Source organism: Cupressus sempervirens, chromosome 4 (genome assembly GCF_028749045.1).
Source record: "Cupressus sempervirens isolate cs-2001-9-10 chromosome 4, ASM2874904v1, whole genome shotgun sequence".
NCBI classification, from domain to species: Eukaryota; Viridiplantae; Streptophyta; class Pinopsida; order Cupressales; family Cupressaceae; genus Cupressus; species Cupressus sempervirens.
Genome location: NC_143121.1, coordinates 856,335,774 through 856,355,664, shown reverse-complemented (window position 1 = coordinate 856,355,664; position 19,891 = coordinate 856,335,774). Strand labels below are relative to the sequence as shown.

The window sequence follows — 19,891 nt, the reverse complement described above, 5'->3', positions numbered from 1 at the left end:
AAGTATAACTTATCCCACTTTTAATTATTTGTACAAAGACACCCATTTCATTATTAATTTCACACATAGATCTTAAATACTAAACCACCAAAAGACACATCCATAAGGGCCATCACACTTTTAAAATGTTTTGCAAACAAAATTATAACACATGTCATAGAAACAAGATTATGCTCTCTCAAGTTGAAGGTACTCAATCCTCCAAAAAGTTTAGGTCACACTGTGTATATTTTCCACAAAGTTCAGACTAATTAGCAACTTTGAATATATAAAAAATTGTCTTATGTTTACCTTTCTAAGCACTATATTAAGCATATAATAACAAAAATAGTTCACATTTTTAATTTTCTCAAATTTTATCAAAAATCAATAATATTTATCTATTAGCATTTTACCAATTTAAATAGGGGTAAATAATTCTCATTTATAATTTTACTTTTCCATGCATCAACAATTATACAATCCTTTTGTTTACTTCTTTGAGATTTGTTAACATCACAATAAAATGTTCCCAAGAACTAGTCCTTTCTTTTATTCCAATCTATCACAAATCATGTATATCAAGTGCATCTAAAAATTTGTTCCTCCCACTAAAAAATTTGATCTCTATTGACTTTAGAATCACAAATCCTTTAACTAATTCCTTTGAATTATTTAATTCCCTCTCAATTCTTCAAAAGAATACTCAGACCAATACACTAGAGAATACAAACAAACAATTAATCAAATGGTTTTTCCCTTGTATAAGAATGTGAAAAGAATGACCATCCATCATGGAGACGCTCTACAAAGACTCCTTCCTCTATCACACCCTAAGCCACAAGCAATGGATTAGACTTTCAACATCCCAATAGACATTACTTGCAAGAGGATGTCTTTTTTTTTCAAATTGGATGATCTCTTCAAACCTGCACCAACATTCCAACATGATGATCAAAAGTAATACTTTGCAACTTGAGCAAAAAATCTTATATCATATGTTTTTTCATTATGTTTTTAACTGAAACTTCATGCCTTTTATTAAGCAAACAATAGTTGAGCCACTTATCAAATGCCTTGGCCCATATGTTTTTAGGGAAACTTGATTCTAAATGGTCAAGTTCAGTATTATTGGAAAGACTGAGAATAACAACATTCTCATGCTTTAATGGTGATAATGTCCTTCCTAGCTTGTAATGAAAGGTAGAATCTCTCTTTTATTGGACTAATAATTGGTAGACAATGATATCAGAGATGTAATTATGAACGTTGGGTGTAGATTGTGTCCCACACTCATTTCTCTTCACCAGAATTTCTTTTCTCACATTCTCCACCCTTGCTCTGACTAGTAGCTCCTTCACCCTCTCTACTAAATCATCACTTCTTTTATATGTGGTTTTTACCTACAAGAGGAAAAAGTTTTGTTTTAGGGTAGATATCTAAAAAAATTGTGAAATATGTAAATACAGTACTAGTCTAGATATGGTGATTTATTGATCCTTCAAAAATTACATTATATCACTCCATGGTCTATAATTAGAATTTTGGGGAGCTCAAGAATAAGAAATATACTCTCTACCATCCTCTAGTAGATCAAAAAACATGATGCAAAATATTGATTATTAAAAATCTTGCACAATCATATTCTATAACAACAGTGAGAATATAGACATCTCTTTAATATCTGTATAAAATTTTTACTAGAATTGAAGAAAATAGAGTATAGTTATTTACTGATATGCTCTAGAGAAAAAACAAGATATAAGAGAATAACTTATTGGTTTTTCACTACCTTGCTCTAGAGAACTGGTCAGATACAAGATATTTTAACTCAATCCCATAAGCAAGTGTAGTTAGCTCATTCCTATAAGCAACTGGAGTGCCCTTAAAATCTTCCTATTACCATATAAAATATAGGGCCTCTCAGTACTCAATGATGTGCTAGCCATATAGCATTATATACCTAGTTGAGCCTTTAAACCCTATAGTATCAAATAACCAATAATATTTTTTGTTGGAAGAGCTTTGAATAGTAAACTATTCATATAGTCACTTCTATTTAGTCTTTTGCAAGACAATGCGAAACAATTGTATCTTGATCAGGTCACATTAGAATCTATATATTTGTTTATTTCTAGCCACTCTTCTCTTCACTATACTAAGAATTATGTTACAGTGAAATATTATTTCTTTTAAATAAAAAATTGCAAGAGGGTGCTCGCTAGTAATATAAATAATCACACTAGAAGCACATTAACAATTACAACATTCAAAGTGTAAAATTTTAGATTCACCATCACAAACCCACCTCAATCAAAAATAATTTAAAAAAACCTTTATAATAGATTAAATACCTACACATATATCTATTCATAAAAACTACATTCATATTTGAAAATTTACTTTGTAATGAAGTTGTGACATGAGAGCTAGAATAGCCTGGTTACTTTTCTGAATTCCTAAATAGTAGTGAATGGTGACAATAAGCGAAACAAGCTTGGGCCTCCCATACATTTTTGGAAAATTTTGAATCAAAACAAAGGTTTAACATCACAAAAGAATCAATATTTATATCTTAGACCATTCAAATTTATCTGCTTGCTAGCCTTAGCTACTTGTGATTTTTCTAAACCTATGGGTGCTTCACTCTCGCCACCATCCACCACATACATCCATCATCTTATCTTACAACATATATATACTCAATGCTCATGGAAAATGTATCATAATATTGCATTTGAAAAATAGATGGATCCTTCAAGATGATTTAACATTGGACAAGTATCCTATCGAATCATATTGGAGGCATTCTTTGCATAAAATTAGGATGTTAATAGAGCATATTGTAGGATAGTAGCATAGCTAGTGTTGTCACTATTTACAGTGAATTGGTGGTCATTCAAAATTCATAGAATGTCTTTTAGTATAGATCTAAAACAAAAGGTAGTCTTCTCCCCAACTTGACCTAGTAGCAAATGTACTCATGGAAAGTGCAATTATAAAATATCTAAATTTAAATGATGAAGTTTATATTCATAAATTATGGTTCCTTGAAAACCCTCCTCCATGCAATCATCATAATAAATTTTACAAATTAAAATTTCTCCCTGCACTTTGTCTACTAGTTACTTTAACTCTATTCTCAATCACTAGAAAAGGAACTCAGATACAAAACAAAGAAGCATTGTTTAATAAATTGTCTTTTGTAGACCATTTTTGAAATACCAGTAAGAATTGACTCTCCAATTCTTTTAATTTTTGAATTGAAATATTAGAAATTGTATTTTTTTGTGTTGGTAAGTTGTTTCAATTAAAACATGGGAGGGAAGTTGACATTATTAGCATAAGGATTATTGAGTTCCTTCTAAAGATTTTTCTCTTTTTCAGAATCTATAACCCTACTCTCACTTGATCATTTACTCTTTGAATCTTTCTCCATGGATTCCTCTTCACACTGACACCTCAAAAGTAAGGGGCTAGCAATCCTTTTATACTATTTTTACTGGCCTCTCTTGCCTTAGCTTTTATCGAGGGAGTCAAGAATTTGATTTTATGAAGAAAGTGCATTCTCTAAATAAAAATGGCAGGTTCAACAAAATTTATGATTCAATGGATGCCCATACCATTTCAAAATTTCCCAATTTGGTACTAAAAAGGAGGATGCTAGAATATGTTGCATAGTCTGGTTCTACACCTACCAATTACATTTGTCTTAAAATTTTCTAAAGCTTTTTTAACAAAACCTTTTGTACTTATCTAACAATCATTGCAGTCCATGAAACCACATTTATTTGAGGCATTTTTACAAACAGTTTATGTGCCTTGTCTATGTTTCCACATTTTTCATTCATGTCTAGAATGGAAGTTGTAACTACAACATACGACGAATGTCCTCTATCTAGTATTCTTTGATGAATGCCAATACCCTATTCTAAATCTTCTATGTTGGCACTGGCAAGAGGCTAATTTTATAGCTAGCAATTGCATTTTACTAGTTTGTAGTAGCGGTGAAAGCATATTCACTAGAGAGATTTTATATATTCTATAGTGATGTTTCCTTGGCCTTTTTGGATACATCCTTGAATTAATGACATTTTGGTGACATGTCCTGTTCAGGCCAGCAAATAGTTCATTCAGGAAAGTTTTGGGAATTGATCGAACTTCTAAGATTCAATTCGTTTAAGCTGAAACCGAGATGAGTAGGAAACTACTATAGAGAGCATGACACAAAGCTACATGGTGGTAAGAAGCAGTGGGGTGTTAATGTTAATCTTTAGGTTTCTTAATATTAGATTAGGTTTTTTTGTTATAGTTTGTTTTCAGTTTTGACAGTTTTGTATAACAGTTTATAACTATTGTTGCCATCTCTTTTATAAATTTGTTTTATTGTTCTGGTAGAGGGAAGAGACTGGAGTGTTATTTGAAGATGCAAAATAAAAGAAAGCGGATTCAGGTGAAATTGATTTAATTTTGATAAAAAAAATTACAACTTTATTACATTGCTAAATTTTGGCAAGAAAATGTCAACAATCATTTACAATCTGTGCAAATTGTGTTCCTTTCTCTATTCACAATGCAATCTATTGTTTCATTAATTGGGGAAACATTATCTGGAAAAGATAATTTGATGGAATGGCATAGAAAAGTGGAAAATACACTTATATTTAATTATTTATGGTTCAAAATATGTGATGGAAATACTCAACCTGTAGAACCAATTGATGCTAAAGAAAAAGAAATATGGTTATATAAAAATTCAAAAGCTTTAGCTTTGATAAGGGCTTCTATTAATGGAGAAGTGTATCGACATATACAAAGATGCACACTTGCCTAGAATGCTATTCATAAATTGAAAGATTTATTTGATTCTCATTTAGAGTTAGAGTTTATTCAATTGTAGTTAAAACTATTCAATCTTGAATTGAAAAATGGTGATGTTATGAGTCTAGCCTCAGAAATTAGAGCTATAAAACAAGATGTTGATGCTGTAGGTGGGAAAGTTGATATTTATCTCATAGCTTTTATCAAAGCACTTCTTCCAACACATTTCACATATCTAGAGTCTCTTCAGGCAAGCAACCAACTAAAAACCATTCATTTTGATCTATTGGTCGAAAAGCTAACAGAGCGTGAGAAAGCATTTGGAAGGAAAATAGATAATCCAAATAAAAATGTGTGACTTACTTATCAAGAAAATCCTATGAATAAAATAGCTTCAAGAGGTTATCATAATGATAGAGGAAAAGGTAGAAGTCAATGGAAGAAAATTGATAATGAAAATGATAGGCAATTTTTATATTGTAAAAGATGTGGTAGAAAAGGTAGTCATGAAGCACATGAATGCAAACTCTCTTGGGATAAGATAGAAAATTTTAAAGGAAACTCTTTTAAGAAAAAATATAAAACCAAAGTTTATAATAATGATAAACCTTTAGATGATAAAATTTTAGGTGTAGCTCAATTTGCTTGTGATAGTGATGGTGATCAATATGTTCTTTTTGTTTCAGAATGTGCATCTACTTCATCATGGTATGATACTTGGATTTTAGATACTAGAGCCACACAACACATGACATTTAGATGTGATTACTTTGAAGAATTTAATAAAAGTGATTGTGGTCCTATTTACTTAGCTGATAAATCAAGTCTCAAACCTGTTGGAAAAGGAACTATTTGATTTAAGTTGCCTAATCTTCCAAATTTTGTGCTTCCTGATGTTTTATTTATTCCTTAATTACAACACAATTTACTATCTATTGTATTGATTCGCCAACAAGGTTACTCTATTCTATTAAAAGATGCTCAGGTTGTTGTAAGGAAGCAATACAATAATCAAATTTTGTTGACTGGAAGTCAGGATGGAAGATTATTAAAATTAAATGGCACTCTTGCTCTTTCTAAAATTTTGGCATATCTTACTGAGGAAGGTAATCTATCTACTACTATGTTGTGGCATGCAAGATTTGGTCATATATGTTATGATAAAATTCATAGCATGAAAAAGAATGGTGTTGATGGCTTACCTATTTTGCCTAAATGTGTTGAAAAGTTTGAAGCATGCATTCTTGCCAAGCAACATAGAAATTCTTTCCCTCAATCCAATTGAAGAGCATAGAGAAAATTACAGCTTATCCATTCAGATTTATGTGGGCCTTTACCAATAACTTCTATGAGAGGATCTTAGTATTTTATGGTGTTCATTGATGATTATAGTCGTATGACTTGGATTTATTTCTTGCAGCAAATGCTTTCTTAGGATCTTCATGTTGTTAGGTATATTATCCTCCTATATATTATCTTCTTGTAATTGCTTCTGTTATATCCTTTCTCTCTATGTGCCTTTTGATTATTTTTTGGGATAAGGGCAATGTAAAAAATTGGTAGAATCTATATTTACATGTTAAGGGAGAGACATATTCAATATGTATGCATGGCCTCTTTCTATATTTGTTTTGCGCATCTGTCTCTATTTTAGGTTCTAGACCTAGTTTGTAGAAAATTCCTTGTGAATTTTTCTTGGAACTTCAATCTATTTAAGGGAAAATGAAATAGATTCAATGCATATATAACCATTATATATGCCTGGCCTTGTTTTAGATTTTTAGCCAATAGGTTACTTCTCTGAGGATCTTTGCCGGGAAGTGTCCTGTTCAGGGCAGAAAAGGAAAAGGCAGTGGTACAAGTCAGATTCAGATCAGATCGGGTGGTGGTTGTAGAAGCATCACTATTCGGCAGGGCAGAGGAGGTTTGAGTTGTTCATGTTTTCACTACTTCCCCTATGGTAATAATACGAACTGACACATAGCTACTACACATCCAAAATCATCGGCCAAGAGTCCATTGTCTGGGGAGATAGGTGAAGTTATGCAGTTATTTTCACTTCTTGTGGAGTTACTGGCATGAGCAAGTCAAAAATCAACTACCGTTGATTGCTATAAAACCCCCTAAATGTTGTTGCTACTGCAAAAGAATGCTCTTCATCTAAATTCCAACAGGTATTATTATGGTCATTTTATGTCATGTTCTAGTGTGATAATTTCCACCGTCATCTCTCTGATGATTTTTAAATTATCGGTTGCAGGATCAAATATTCTAAGGCCGGCAATAACATGCTCCACTTTTGCTCTATGTAACCAGTATTTATGTGTACTTGATAGTGCTTGCATTCTTTTATATTTTGCAGTTGTTCAAGACTACGTGCTTCCTAAGGCTCTCTTTCAACTTTTAAGGTTTGGTAATATAGTCAAGTAAGCTTCAAATTTAACACTAAAAAATGACTTACCGGCAGACAATATTTTTTCCCCATGCCTAAAAACAAATTTTATTCCATGTTCAGGAGACTGCAAAACCTCGAGATTTCAGTAGCTCTAAAACCATGTTTTTTTCAAATATACTTTTTCACTTACTCTGAATTGATTGAAGCAACAACTGTAGGGAGGGTGGCTTTGGGTCATCTCACTTTTAAAATTATTTTAATTTTTGTAGGGTTTCATTTTTTTGTGTCCTGCAGGCTCTACCCATTTTCTTTCATTGGTATCGTCCACAACACGACACAATTTTTGTAGACTCCTAAAGTAGGTCACTTGCAATGGTTTTAGTTATTTTTTGAGAATCTGTACCTGATCGCATGCCACATCAATATTTATGCATTTTATTTCTCTCAAAAGTAATTCTATAAAAGCTACAATTAGTTCCCTAATTTTTCCTCTCCAGAGTAAAGATGTTTTAACTATGAAATGAATTTTGCGTTTATTTGGCAGTTAATTTTTTTTTTTTTAAAACTTTGTTTTCCTTGGTTTTTAGATTATTTTTGTGACAATTTTTCTAGAAAATTATTTAGTATCTAAGTGGACATTAGATGCTTTTGGTGCTATAAATGCAATGGTTGTTAGATCTACTCTCAGATAGAGTGAATAGTGGAGACCAACCCATCGCACCATTGTCATATGTTTAACAACTTGGTTTTCCAGATGGGTACATCCTTTCACATGGCTTGTTACATTGTTAATACTTGGTGCTACAGTTAGGTGTCAACATGCTTTTGATATGATTGCATTCTTCTCTGAAGATGCATGAATATGACACTTTAACTGATAGGGGTGCTATATTCGATAGAGCATTTTCCCACAGACAAATAGAGCTAGCCTCTCTTCTTTTGCATCCTTATAGAAGCTGGTATTTGTGTTTGGTAGGTATATCGTTTAAAGTGCCCTATATCAAGTTGTAACATAGATCTACTTTATCATCCTAACATAAATCACAATTCCATGAGAATGAAATTAATACACCGATCAAAAGTAGCAATGGGAGTAGCATATTAGAAACAAAAATTTGTCAATAACAGAATTATTGGGTGGATTGAGAAAGGAGAAGGGAATTGAAATAGAGTAATCTTTGAAATCTACTTATTTCATTTTTATATAAGGAAAAATAAGTTGAAAATATAATTTTTCAATCAAAATAAAATTCACAATCAAATTTAAACCATATCTCACTTCAATTTGTCTCCCCCTGGCTCCCCAAAAAAAATTAGGTAGCATGGCCATGCCAAACAAAATGAGAATAATAGCTTACAAAAAGCATAGAATGAAGGATAATGAAACCAACAAAAATAGAATGACAAGGAAAAACTTCAAATGGTCCATGAACAAAGAAACCAATGAACAAAATGAATGTAAACCTACAAATATTCATTAAGACACTGAGGGGAGTCTGACTTGAATAATTTAGCAATTAAAAACATTATAGATCATAAATGCAACAAAAAAAGTACATTTTCACATTATCACATTATAACCTGTAATAACTTTTTATTAGTTTTATAATTCAAAACTAAAGTAAAATATGATTAGATTGTACATGTCATATAGCATGATTCCTTTAAATAAAAAAGTACCTCTGTGAGGGCATCGAATGAGCTAAACATTGTGTCAGAGCCAAGGGGAGTCCAACTTGAATAACAATAGGCCAAATTAACAAAACATGGCATCTTATTTATACAAAAATGGAGTAGGCAAGAAATTTGAAATTGGAAAGGAGTCTAGCAAAAATAGAGGATCAAACCATATAGACCTCTACAAAAAAATCAATGCCACTTAATGCTTTAAGTGGCCCCTAGATAGAAAATATCAATTCACACATTGAATCCCTCCTACATAAAAAAGCTTTAATAAAATAATAGACAATATGAAAGCAAAAAAGAGGTTCAAAACAAAATTTAAAATACCTTCAAAATGAAAGGGGATCAAACCCTTGGCGGATGAGACTCCAAAGAAAACTTGAGGAAACAAGAGCCACATTACCTTATTATATAGGTACTTTTTATATGGTAACAGCTTCTGTAGATGCTCGTTGTAGCCGCAGTATTACAGTATTACATTGCATCTGTAATATTATTCAATAGTATTTGTTAATTAGTTGTTTCATCTTATACCTATGGGCTTTAACTTCATGGATTAGACATACCAGATGCAGTTATATGGCACTCAACAGAATGCCACAACCTCCTCTTCAGATCCCATTGGTGTGAGATGTCCACTGCTAGTGCAAATGGTTCCACCCTAATTTTTTTGAGTCATATCTTGAGTGGTGAATCTCATGTGAATTGCTATCATATTTGCGTCAAGTTTATCATTCACAATTTGAAATAAGGTAAGTTAAGGCAAGCAGTTTAGTCACTTCATGACTTGAAGAATTTTGTTGTACACATTAAACCAAATCTGATTCAATTCTATTATTTTTGTATTTTGTTGCATTCTTCCGAGGCTTCAAATAGTGATAGTTGTCTTTGTATCACGTGCATATGATTATATCAAATTGAATAGAGTTGTTTTTCTTGTTATCCATCTAAATTTTCTATTCAAATGAAATATGATTATATCAAATTGAATGGAGTTGTTCTTCTTGTTATCCATCTAAATATTTAACATTCCTCTAATTTTATGACGTGCAATTATATTTCTGTAATCAACTAATTTTGACCAGTAGCTTGTTCAAATGAGGAAATCCAAATATAGAGATAAATTTAAACTAATTAATTTCTCTAAATAATGGCTGACCCACCTATCCGTAGACTTTTTTACAGGAGGATGGTCAGCTTGTCCAAATAGATTGGCCTACACTGACGTTTCATGCAACAATATACTGCTACAGCCAAAAAAATGTTAATGTCTAGTCTTCGATATATGTATTGTTTTAAATATAGTAATTAGTGAAGGAGAAACTATTGTTAGTCTTATGAAGAAGGCAATGGCTGTAGCAACATAATTAATATGTTTAGTAAACTTTCATCTAAATTTCATGCAGAAGTTTTGTAGCAATCAAATGTGATCCAACTGTAATATGAATAGGCCCAGTTGTTACAATACCAGCATTACATTAGCTATCTTATTTATGATATCATCAAATCATGATGCCTTCCATTATTATTGATGACTCTTAATTATGTTATCATTGATATTTTTGATCGATCCCATATGCCTTCTGAATGTTACTAATCGCTGAAACTATCCATTTGTAAACACAATCTTCAGCATAACAATCGGCATAATCTTGGAACCTGGTGCAAGGGGCACTTCAGGAAAACAAGGACAACTAGAAGACTCCAAGCATGAAGACAAACCAATTATATCATGGTGGAATCAACTGGGAAGTTTTAAAGCATATTATGGCTTGAAAGTGCAAACTATGTAAATCATATGTCATGAAGGCTTAAAAAGAGACTAAATGGTCATCAGGATGTAAAAGGGAGCATAATGGGATAGGTTAGTATTAAGGAATTTTTAATAAGACCATCTAAGTCATTTGGAAAGGTTAGATTAGTTTAAATGCTTTAAAAATTCAAAATTTGTAATGTTGTAAATTCAAATTTTTGAATTACAACAGTTAGTTGGATTTAGGAGGGAAAATGGTTTTCTTTATGTTTTAGGCACTAGATATCCTAACTAAGTATAATGCTTTAGAATTATCCTAATTTATCTCTATTAAATAAGAATAGAAGATGCTCCATTTATTTTTGTTGCTTGATGCAAATAGTTATAACACTTGAAATATATGGTATCAAGAACAATTTTTTCATATCATCAAGCTCTCTTCATTCATGGAATGGGTGATGTGTTTAGGCTTCTATAACTAGACTCCAACATGGCTGCTAAATACAATGAAGATGTCAGTGCTTGTAATGGTAGTTTCTCTATCGTATTTGAGAATTAATGTTAACAAAGCTCTTGAAAAATTTAAACATGGCTATCAAACATATTAACCACTATTTCTTAAGATTCATAGTCTCCAAGATTCACATTTATAACTTCTTTTATGCATTCTTAAATAGTCTATTGTAGATGCTTTCCAATTTCAAATTGTGGAACTCTATTTGGAGCTAGGGTTGTATATTCAAAGCCTACTTAGATAGACACTAAACATGTATTCTAATGAGAGCATTGAGTTGGCTATAGTTTTTCTAAAATGAAAGGATTCATAGTTTTCTAACTCTTATAATCAAGTATTTTTTGCATTTGTAGCTAGTCATGCTCTTGAGATTCTGAATTATACTAGTCTGGACTATGCCTATGGACTCAAAGGTGTCGACTGTAAAGAGATTCTGAATGGAGGTGCATGCTACAATCCAAATACAATTGTAGTTCATGCTTTCTATGCTTTTAATAGTTATTATTAGAAGAATAACATGACACCTGGAACCTGTGATTTCAACAGCAATGCAATGATCACTCAAACCAATCCCAGTAAGTATAATGTGTTGCGTATACTTTTTATTTTCCAAGCTGCATGGATCTCTGTAGAAAGTAGAAACTATAAATATTCTCATAGTAGAATTTTGCTGGGAGGAAAAACAGAGTAAGAACATTACGAAAAGGCATTAAAGTAGACTTTGAAACAATGAGACTCTTAATAAGGGTTGTATGTATGAAGCTGACTTCATACCTACAGTACCTTTCCATGGCTAAATTTGGCACATTTGCAATTTTTATATGGTTAAGTTTGGCCCATCTATTACATTTTGTAATTTATATATCGACGTTCATTAAAAATTGAAATTTTGTGTTGTATCAGGCTCCAAGATGACCATAAGCAATTCTCAAACAATTTTCAACGTCAAATATTATGAACAAATCTTATTAGCCTAGTGTTTGAGTTACATGACAATTCAATAAGTTTTCACTCTATTTGAAATTAAAAAGTCAAAAAGTAATGTTTAGGTTTGGTGCATCTTTCCTGCCATTGTGTTTTTAATTTACCATAGTGGTGAAGTGGGGATGTACTTTTATTAGCTTACAACAAAGTAAAACATGATTAAGGAAATGTGGACTTGATTTTTAAAGAACACAACTATAAACTTTAATAATGAGTTTTCCACAAATAGCTTTTAATTGAGGGTTTAAATTAGATATTTCATTTATTTGTTAACTAAGTATTTTTGTATGGGGTGACAAGAATCCCGATGTTGTTTATAAGTTATAACTTAAAAGGAAAGTATAATTTAATCAAACACTTCATTTCTTTTCATGGTATCAGTATTTTGGACTAGGTTATCATAATAATTTCTATATCAGGATTTTGGACTTAGTTATCTTAATAATGTCTATCTTGTATCTTTGATTTCAGGTTATGACAATTGCGTTTATACTATAAACTCAAAGTATTAATTGTTAGGCTATATTCCATTCTTTTTTTCTATTATTTGATAATAAATTCTATTGACAACACTATGAATTTAAACTTACAGACTCAAGGAACTAATTGTTAGGTTTTATTACAATCTTTCTTTCTATCATTTGATAATAAATTTTATTTGACACCACTATGAATTCTTTGTAGCACTTCTACCCATACAACCCCTACAACCCCTATCACTACCCCAACAACCCCAGTGAGAACTCTTTCCACTATTGTGATGACTCCAACTAATCCTATTATGACCCTAACAACCCCTTTTACAACTCCAACAATGCCTACTACTACTCGAGTGTACAGTTCTAGCAGTCCCATTGGTAGTACTACAAGTCCACTAGGTGGCATCACTGGAATCCCCACCAGTTTTGGACCATCCAGTTCATTCAACACCACATCATAGAGTGGCACTTCATCATCATTTACATATTTGGACTCATCACTTACACTCCTTATGGGTGCAAGTGTTGTTCTAATGCCATAACAATTGGAAAGGGTTCACACACTTCTTTGTTTAGGGTTTTAATCCATCATATTTTCATTGATTCTGAGTGCTACATTTGCTAGTACATTAGGGCACAATGATGTTGTTGATAGAAAATGTTCATCATATTACTCCAAAAAGTTTTTTGGATTTTATAATAGTTGTGCATGATTGTAATGGGAGGATTTTGGGATGAAAATGTCATTAGGTCTTGTCTATTCTTTCTCAAAGACATCAGGGAGCATATTGTTCCTATCTTTTCTTTTGTACAACATCCTAAATGACAAACAAAATAAGTCTCACAAGGGGAGAGACAAGTAATAATGAAAACAAACTAAAAATGCTTTTGGCTAGAGCATGGAACCTACACAAGTCCACAAGTTCAAAGGAACAACAAAGGCCAACAATAGACTCTTGAGGGGGTCCAAAACTCATCAACATCCAAGGCATCTAGATAGGGGGAGGGTGGGGATTCAAATTCATTACAAACTTAGTCAAAGCACTCTCAAGGAAATTTGCAAGTTCTCTCTTTGACCTTACAAGGTGATTCTTTGCTTACATCAACCTTAACAAAGTAGACTCCACAATTAGATTCCAGGTCCTTCCCATTAAAAGTAAAATAAAACATTCTGAAAGAAGGTTTTTAATAGAGGGTCTTTCAATATAACATGGTGGATGCATAAAGAAACTAAATCCCTTCTCTAAATTTTGTAAACCAACCAGCTCCATCTCATACTTTATGATAATGTTTAAAAACACCTTCCCATGAAAAGCTCGGCACAACATAGAGAATTGTTTGACCTAGTGGAAGTAATGCAACTGAGAGGCCAAATAACAAAGTATATGATCTCATACACCAAGATTTCAGAGAATTTTAATCTTGTTGGCTAACTCCAAATCAACTTCAATACAAGAACAAAATCTAGCATATAGAAAACTTATTCTAGATTTTGTGACATCTATGAAAATAAACTGACCAATATTATCTGATGGGGACATAACATGTTATTTGACTATCATTGTCATGTTCTTTATTTGGCCACAAGTTGACATTAATATATTTTTAAGGAATATTTCTACTTTAATTCTCCTAGTTAGTGACTAGAATTTGTTTACCGGTGTGATTGATGCATATACCGTAGATGGTATTGTTAGCATCATTAACAAAGGCTATTAGCTATGCATTTTTCTTATGTGATTTTAAGTGTTTTAGACTATAGGGTTTTGGATAGTAGGTATTACTTTTTAATATCTCATGCCATAATCTTGTACAATTGATTTATAAGAGATTAAAATGTCAGTCCTCAATATTTTTGCTAACATATATGTTTTGAATAAAATGTGCTAAAATTATTTGGAGATACCAAGAATATCTCAGAATTTTTTATTTCATTACTAAAATAAACATATAATTAAGTAGAAAATAAGTCTCATACAAATTATTTGAATCACATAACTTAGTATCTTCTTTTCTACTTATTTTGATTAAGCTTTTTTCTGATTTAGTTGCTTTTTTAATCAAAAGTGTGTTCAGATGTGACTTTTCAAGTGTTTTCTTGAGATTTTTCACTGGTATTCATGGGGCAGGAATCTTTGTTGAATCTTGAGGAAAACAATCCTATTCTATTGGTAGGGTGTTGGTCATAGTTGTGCCAAACCAGCAAGGTGCTTCATTTTATATCCTTTCATACATATTCCTACATAGATTTAAGTTTGTTAAAAGTTGTGGGTTCCTACATCTTTAAGTTAATTATGTCTTTATTATTTATTTATTTTGTTTTATATTCTCATAATAACTTTATTTTCCAAAATTTAGATAGTTAGACCTTTGTATTCTAAGAATTTCTCTATTTGCAACCATTGTGTTGAGCAATTTAATCATCATTACCCTTGGATATCCAATTGTGTTGGTAAGGTGAGATTTATCTTATTGTGACATGTGCAAATTGTTATCACCTTTGGAACTTAGTATAATGTTTCATGTATTGTAGATTTATATTTAAACAAGAAACAATATTAGATTTGGTTATTGTACGTATCATTGTAGAAGAATAAATGAGATTTTTTCTTGTTTCTATTTATGGAAACTTCTGCAATGCTAATTAGTGGCATTCTTACATTTTAGCATATGTTTTCTTCACTACAAGATAAAATCAAGACTGATTTACTAATGGCATCAACAATAAATAAATTTAAATCAAACATGAATATATACAACATGCAAAGCTAACTTGAATATATATATATATATATATATATATATATATATATATATATATATATATATATATATATATATATATATATATATATATAGTAAAGCCAACACATGAATATATACAACTGACACATGAATACTATAGAATTGAAAGTAGAATAATAGCAGACATGAATATATACATCATGCACATGAATACTAGAGAATTGAAATTTGAATATGTAGATAGAATAAGAGTCTATGTTTAATATGCAAACTAAGTCATACAACCTTCAAGACATATCATGTTCAAGTAAGGCAAGTCAAAGAGACCAAGAGGCTTGTCAAGTATTTTCTAAACTATCTAAGACATGATAAAATTGAAGGGTTCTATTTGATATGTTATATATCTTCTTGGTTAGAACTTACATTGACTACATGTTCTTAAAGGATTTTACATGATTGAAGTTTTCTCATTGTATTTGGTTGACTTTAAACAAGTATACATTTATAGATGATTCTATGCCTTTTTTCTTTACTAATTTTATTTGTCTATAAATGGTACTATAGCGCCAAAAGCAGATGGTCATGCTTTCTTTTTTTATAATGCATTTGTGTAGTAGTAGTGTTTAGTATGTTATAGTCTTGTACAATTGAATTAAATGTGATTTGCAGAGACTTTGAAATATTATGGTTATGCTTGTGTAGAGTTTTACTCTAAAAAACCCTTGAGACAAACTCAAGGGTATAGTATTATGTTAAATTTGAATATATTCATGCCACATTTCTTTTGGAAAAAAATGAGTGTTGTATACATATTTCCTAGATAACGAATGATATGTGGCATCTAAATGCTACTTCGTGTAATATCATGTAGGTTGCACTAGTAAAAAACCCTAAGGACAAAGAAATATCTACAAAATATAGCTCCTATCTCAGGCATTAGAAGCCTGGCCTACTACTAATATAAATTAAAATTATTTGGAAAAATTACTCAACATCTTACAACCTTCAGGGAAAAGCAAAGATCCTCAATAGCTTCAGAACAAGGCCTTGATGTCATGAATATTTTTTTATAAAAAGAAAACACATCTATTCATTCATAACAATGTGTCACGGATAACTCAACTATGTGCAAACAAATCAATTATTTTGAAACTGCATACTTTCTACACAATAAACTTCAATTTTGAATGTTATTTACTTATAGTTATCTTTTACTATTGTTTTGCAGTTTCCCAAGCCTTGTTTTAACAACAAGCTATTGGGTATAGGGAAGTCATTTTGCATACTATTAAAAACTATTTTTGATGCATTTCCCATAGATACGATGAATGCAACATAGGATATTAAGATATTATTCCAAGGTTGAAGAATTGATAGAGAAACATCTTTTAGTAGCTACTACACCTCAAATATCTTTTGAGACAAGCTTAGCTAATTCAATCATAAGTTTTACATTTTTTATTGTAAAGATGCTTGTTGAGGGGCATAAATGTTTTATAGACCCTTTTATGATGCCTTTAGTTTGTGTTCTTCAGTACTTCACAAGGGGGATTGGAGAAATTACTAACATATTGCAAAACACATATACTTACTCTTTCTTTAATGCTTTTAGTTTTATGAGCTGGCCAAAGTCGTGCATCTTATGGATCTTATGAAGTGGCCTAAGTGATGAAACATCATTTATTTTGAATTTTCCTATATAAGTAATTGTTTTGATTAAGTAAAAACAATTTTTAAGGTCCCAAAACCTTTTTACATCAAGTCATTCAAGAAATAGATAGAGCAAATAGAAGCAAACATGAAACAAACCTCCAAAAAGAACACAAAAGAGGTCATAGAAAGAACTACTGAAAGAAACAGCAAAGAGACAACACAAAAATAGAAAAAAGATAGTAGAAAAGACAGTAAAGAATCAACTAAGTAGCCTTGATCAAGTCCAGTGCCTAATCTGCTAGGATCTACATGTTTTCTGCCACTGCCTTCACCTCATCCTTCTTGCCTGTGTCTTCAATCTTCTTTGAGTGAGCCTTGGTGCATTTTCTGGGACCTTCACTATCAACTGCCTAAGGGGAATCCTGGCCTTTGTCCATTTCTAGTTTCTTCAACAAAGTACACACATTGTCATCCATTTGTTTTATCAGTTTCTCAAGGTTACTCATCTTGGCTTCCAGCATGGTGACCTTGCCCTAGTTCGCATTGAAGTTTTTGTCAATAGCCCTGTTCTTGGCCTCCAATTGCAGGATCTTCTGCATTAAGTTTTTGACATCTTCAACACTCCCAACCACCTCCATTAGCCTATCAATATGTTGGCCAAGAGTACGCTCACCACATGCAATTCTACTGGTATGCACAACTTCCTTCCTTAAGTCTTGCATGTCCCTGCCAACTGTCTGCATTTGACTTTTCATAATCCCAATTTCCTTCAGAATAGCTCTCAGGTTACCATGCAACCCTTTTACAGAACTAGGAGTAGCTTCATACTTGTCATCATAATCCTCATGTATCCCCTGCTCTTGAGAATCCTCATCACCTGACTCCCCTTTATCTCCTAAATCCTTCTCAAGGAGTCTTGACAGATATCTTTTCTTCTCCAATCATCGGGCAAGGGTCTCATCATCCAAAGGGGAAGAAGCCCTCAACCCCAAACTTTCCTTAACCCTCTTACCTTTAATCTCAAATTTCTTCCTATAATCCCTCACCAAATCCTCCACAAAATCACTCTCCTTCTCAAAATTAGAGTGTCCCACCGCTTTTCTTTTCTTCTTAGATCTATTCCCAATACCCTTGTTCATATCAACCTCACCTCCTTCAGCTTCATCCTAGGTTTCAGAGTCATAACCCTTCTCCTGCAAGCTCCCTTCCATTTCATAATCTGCATCCTTAATGCAGCCTCTGTTCCTCACAATTCTTTTATACTTTAAAACATTCATAATAAGCACCATGAGACCCTCATGGTAGACATGTTTTCCATTTGGGTCTTTTCATAAAGCTTGAACAGAGATACTAAGGGACTGTTTCAAATAGAAAGGGAAATTAATTTTGACACTATGCCTAAAGTGCTTGGCTAGCATGAAGTGATAACCATAACATTTTGTGAATCTCTCATCCAAAGTTAAATACTCCATAATAACAAAGAAAACAAACTACCAAGGATGAGAGACTGAGGCTGGGTTGATGTAAGACTTACCAATTTTAACCAAATGTCTCTTCTCAAGCTCTAAATCCAAAAAATCATCAATAGCTCTGTCTAATAATTTTCGCTCCCTGTAAAAATTCAGACCCTCAAGCTCCAATCTCGTAGCCTCGGCAATCACCTCCTCTAAAACCTCCATGCATTGATTGCTCACAATGATCGAGCCCTCTTTCCAAGTTTTAATAAACTATTGTAGGATGGTGGGATTGCTACCATTTAGCCTCTCCATAAACCCAGTGAAGTTACCCCTTCTCAATATTTCCCACACCTCCTCCTTCTTCATCCACTCCATGCAGCTCACTAGTTCAACACAAACACATTTCCTCTTTCCTCCCATTTTCCAAGCATCTAAATTCTCAATTTTCTTCCTCTGCAACTCCCAAATGAAGGAAAACTCACATATAACAGCAAACACAATGGAAAAATAAACCAAAATCTGTGCAAAACTTTACAAGAATCATTAGGAATTAAAACACAAAACCCGAGGCCACATAACTCTGCATCATACCCTCGTACTGACATAGTCATAATTAAAAAACCTTTTGTAATGACCTCCATTAATCATTATGAAAGAGAAGTCAAGCTTCCAGTGGTAAGGGGTCATGATTTTCCCAAATGATAGATTGATCATTTCTACATGCCACATTCGCTGCCTAGTTAGCCATCCCATTAGCCTCTCTAAAATTATGGGAAATAACACAAATTTCAAATGAATTAATAATTTGAATAGCCTCATAAATTATATTACTAATTGTCCATGAAGGTATAGTTTTTTTACTAAGACAATTAATAATATTGAGTGAGTTCCCTTCTAACAAGATTTTATTCATGTTCAATTTTTTTGCATAATGAAGACCATGGAGAGTTGCTGAGGATTCAGCAACATGATTAGTTTGGTGCCCAATTGGTATAGCCAAACTTGCCATATTATCTCCATTGGAATTTTTAATCACAATACCACACCCTACTTTTCCCAGGTTTCCTTTCGAAGTTGCATCAAAGTTTATCTTATACCAATTGTCAAGAGGGCAATCCCATCTAGCGTGTTCTCTAGGATTAGGTTTCTGATCACCCATAGTCACATTCTTCAAGTTCCAATTGAGAAGAACACTAGTTTCCCATTCATTACGAAATTTCTATTCTAAAGCCATAGTTTTAATATTCTCTATCAAAAGAGTCTTTATCTTGTGGAAAACCTAAGCCGGGTTAGATTCTACATCTCTAAAGATTCTGTCATTATGCTCCTTCCAAATACCCCATCCAACATACGATAGAATAAAATCCCACATTTTACCAATCAGAGTATTCTTTGAAGGAGTCTTCCAACTAGTAAAAAACACTTGAA

At 32.2% G+C, this 19,891-nt stretch overlaps 1 pseudogene; it reads right to left on the bottom strand.

Moving 5' to 3' along the window:
• Positions 1–719: 719 nt before the first annotated feature.
• On the bottom strand, positions 720–2,651 carry LOC149564091 (4,5-DOPA dioxygenase extradiol-like; annotated as a pseudogene).
• Positions 2,652–19,891: the final 17,240 nt, after the last annotated feature.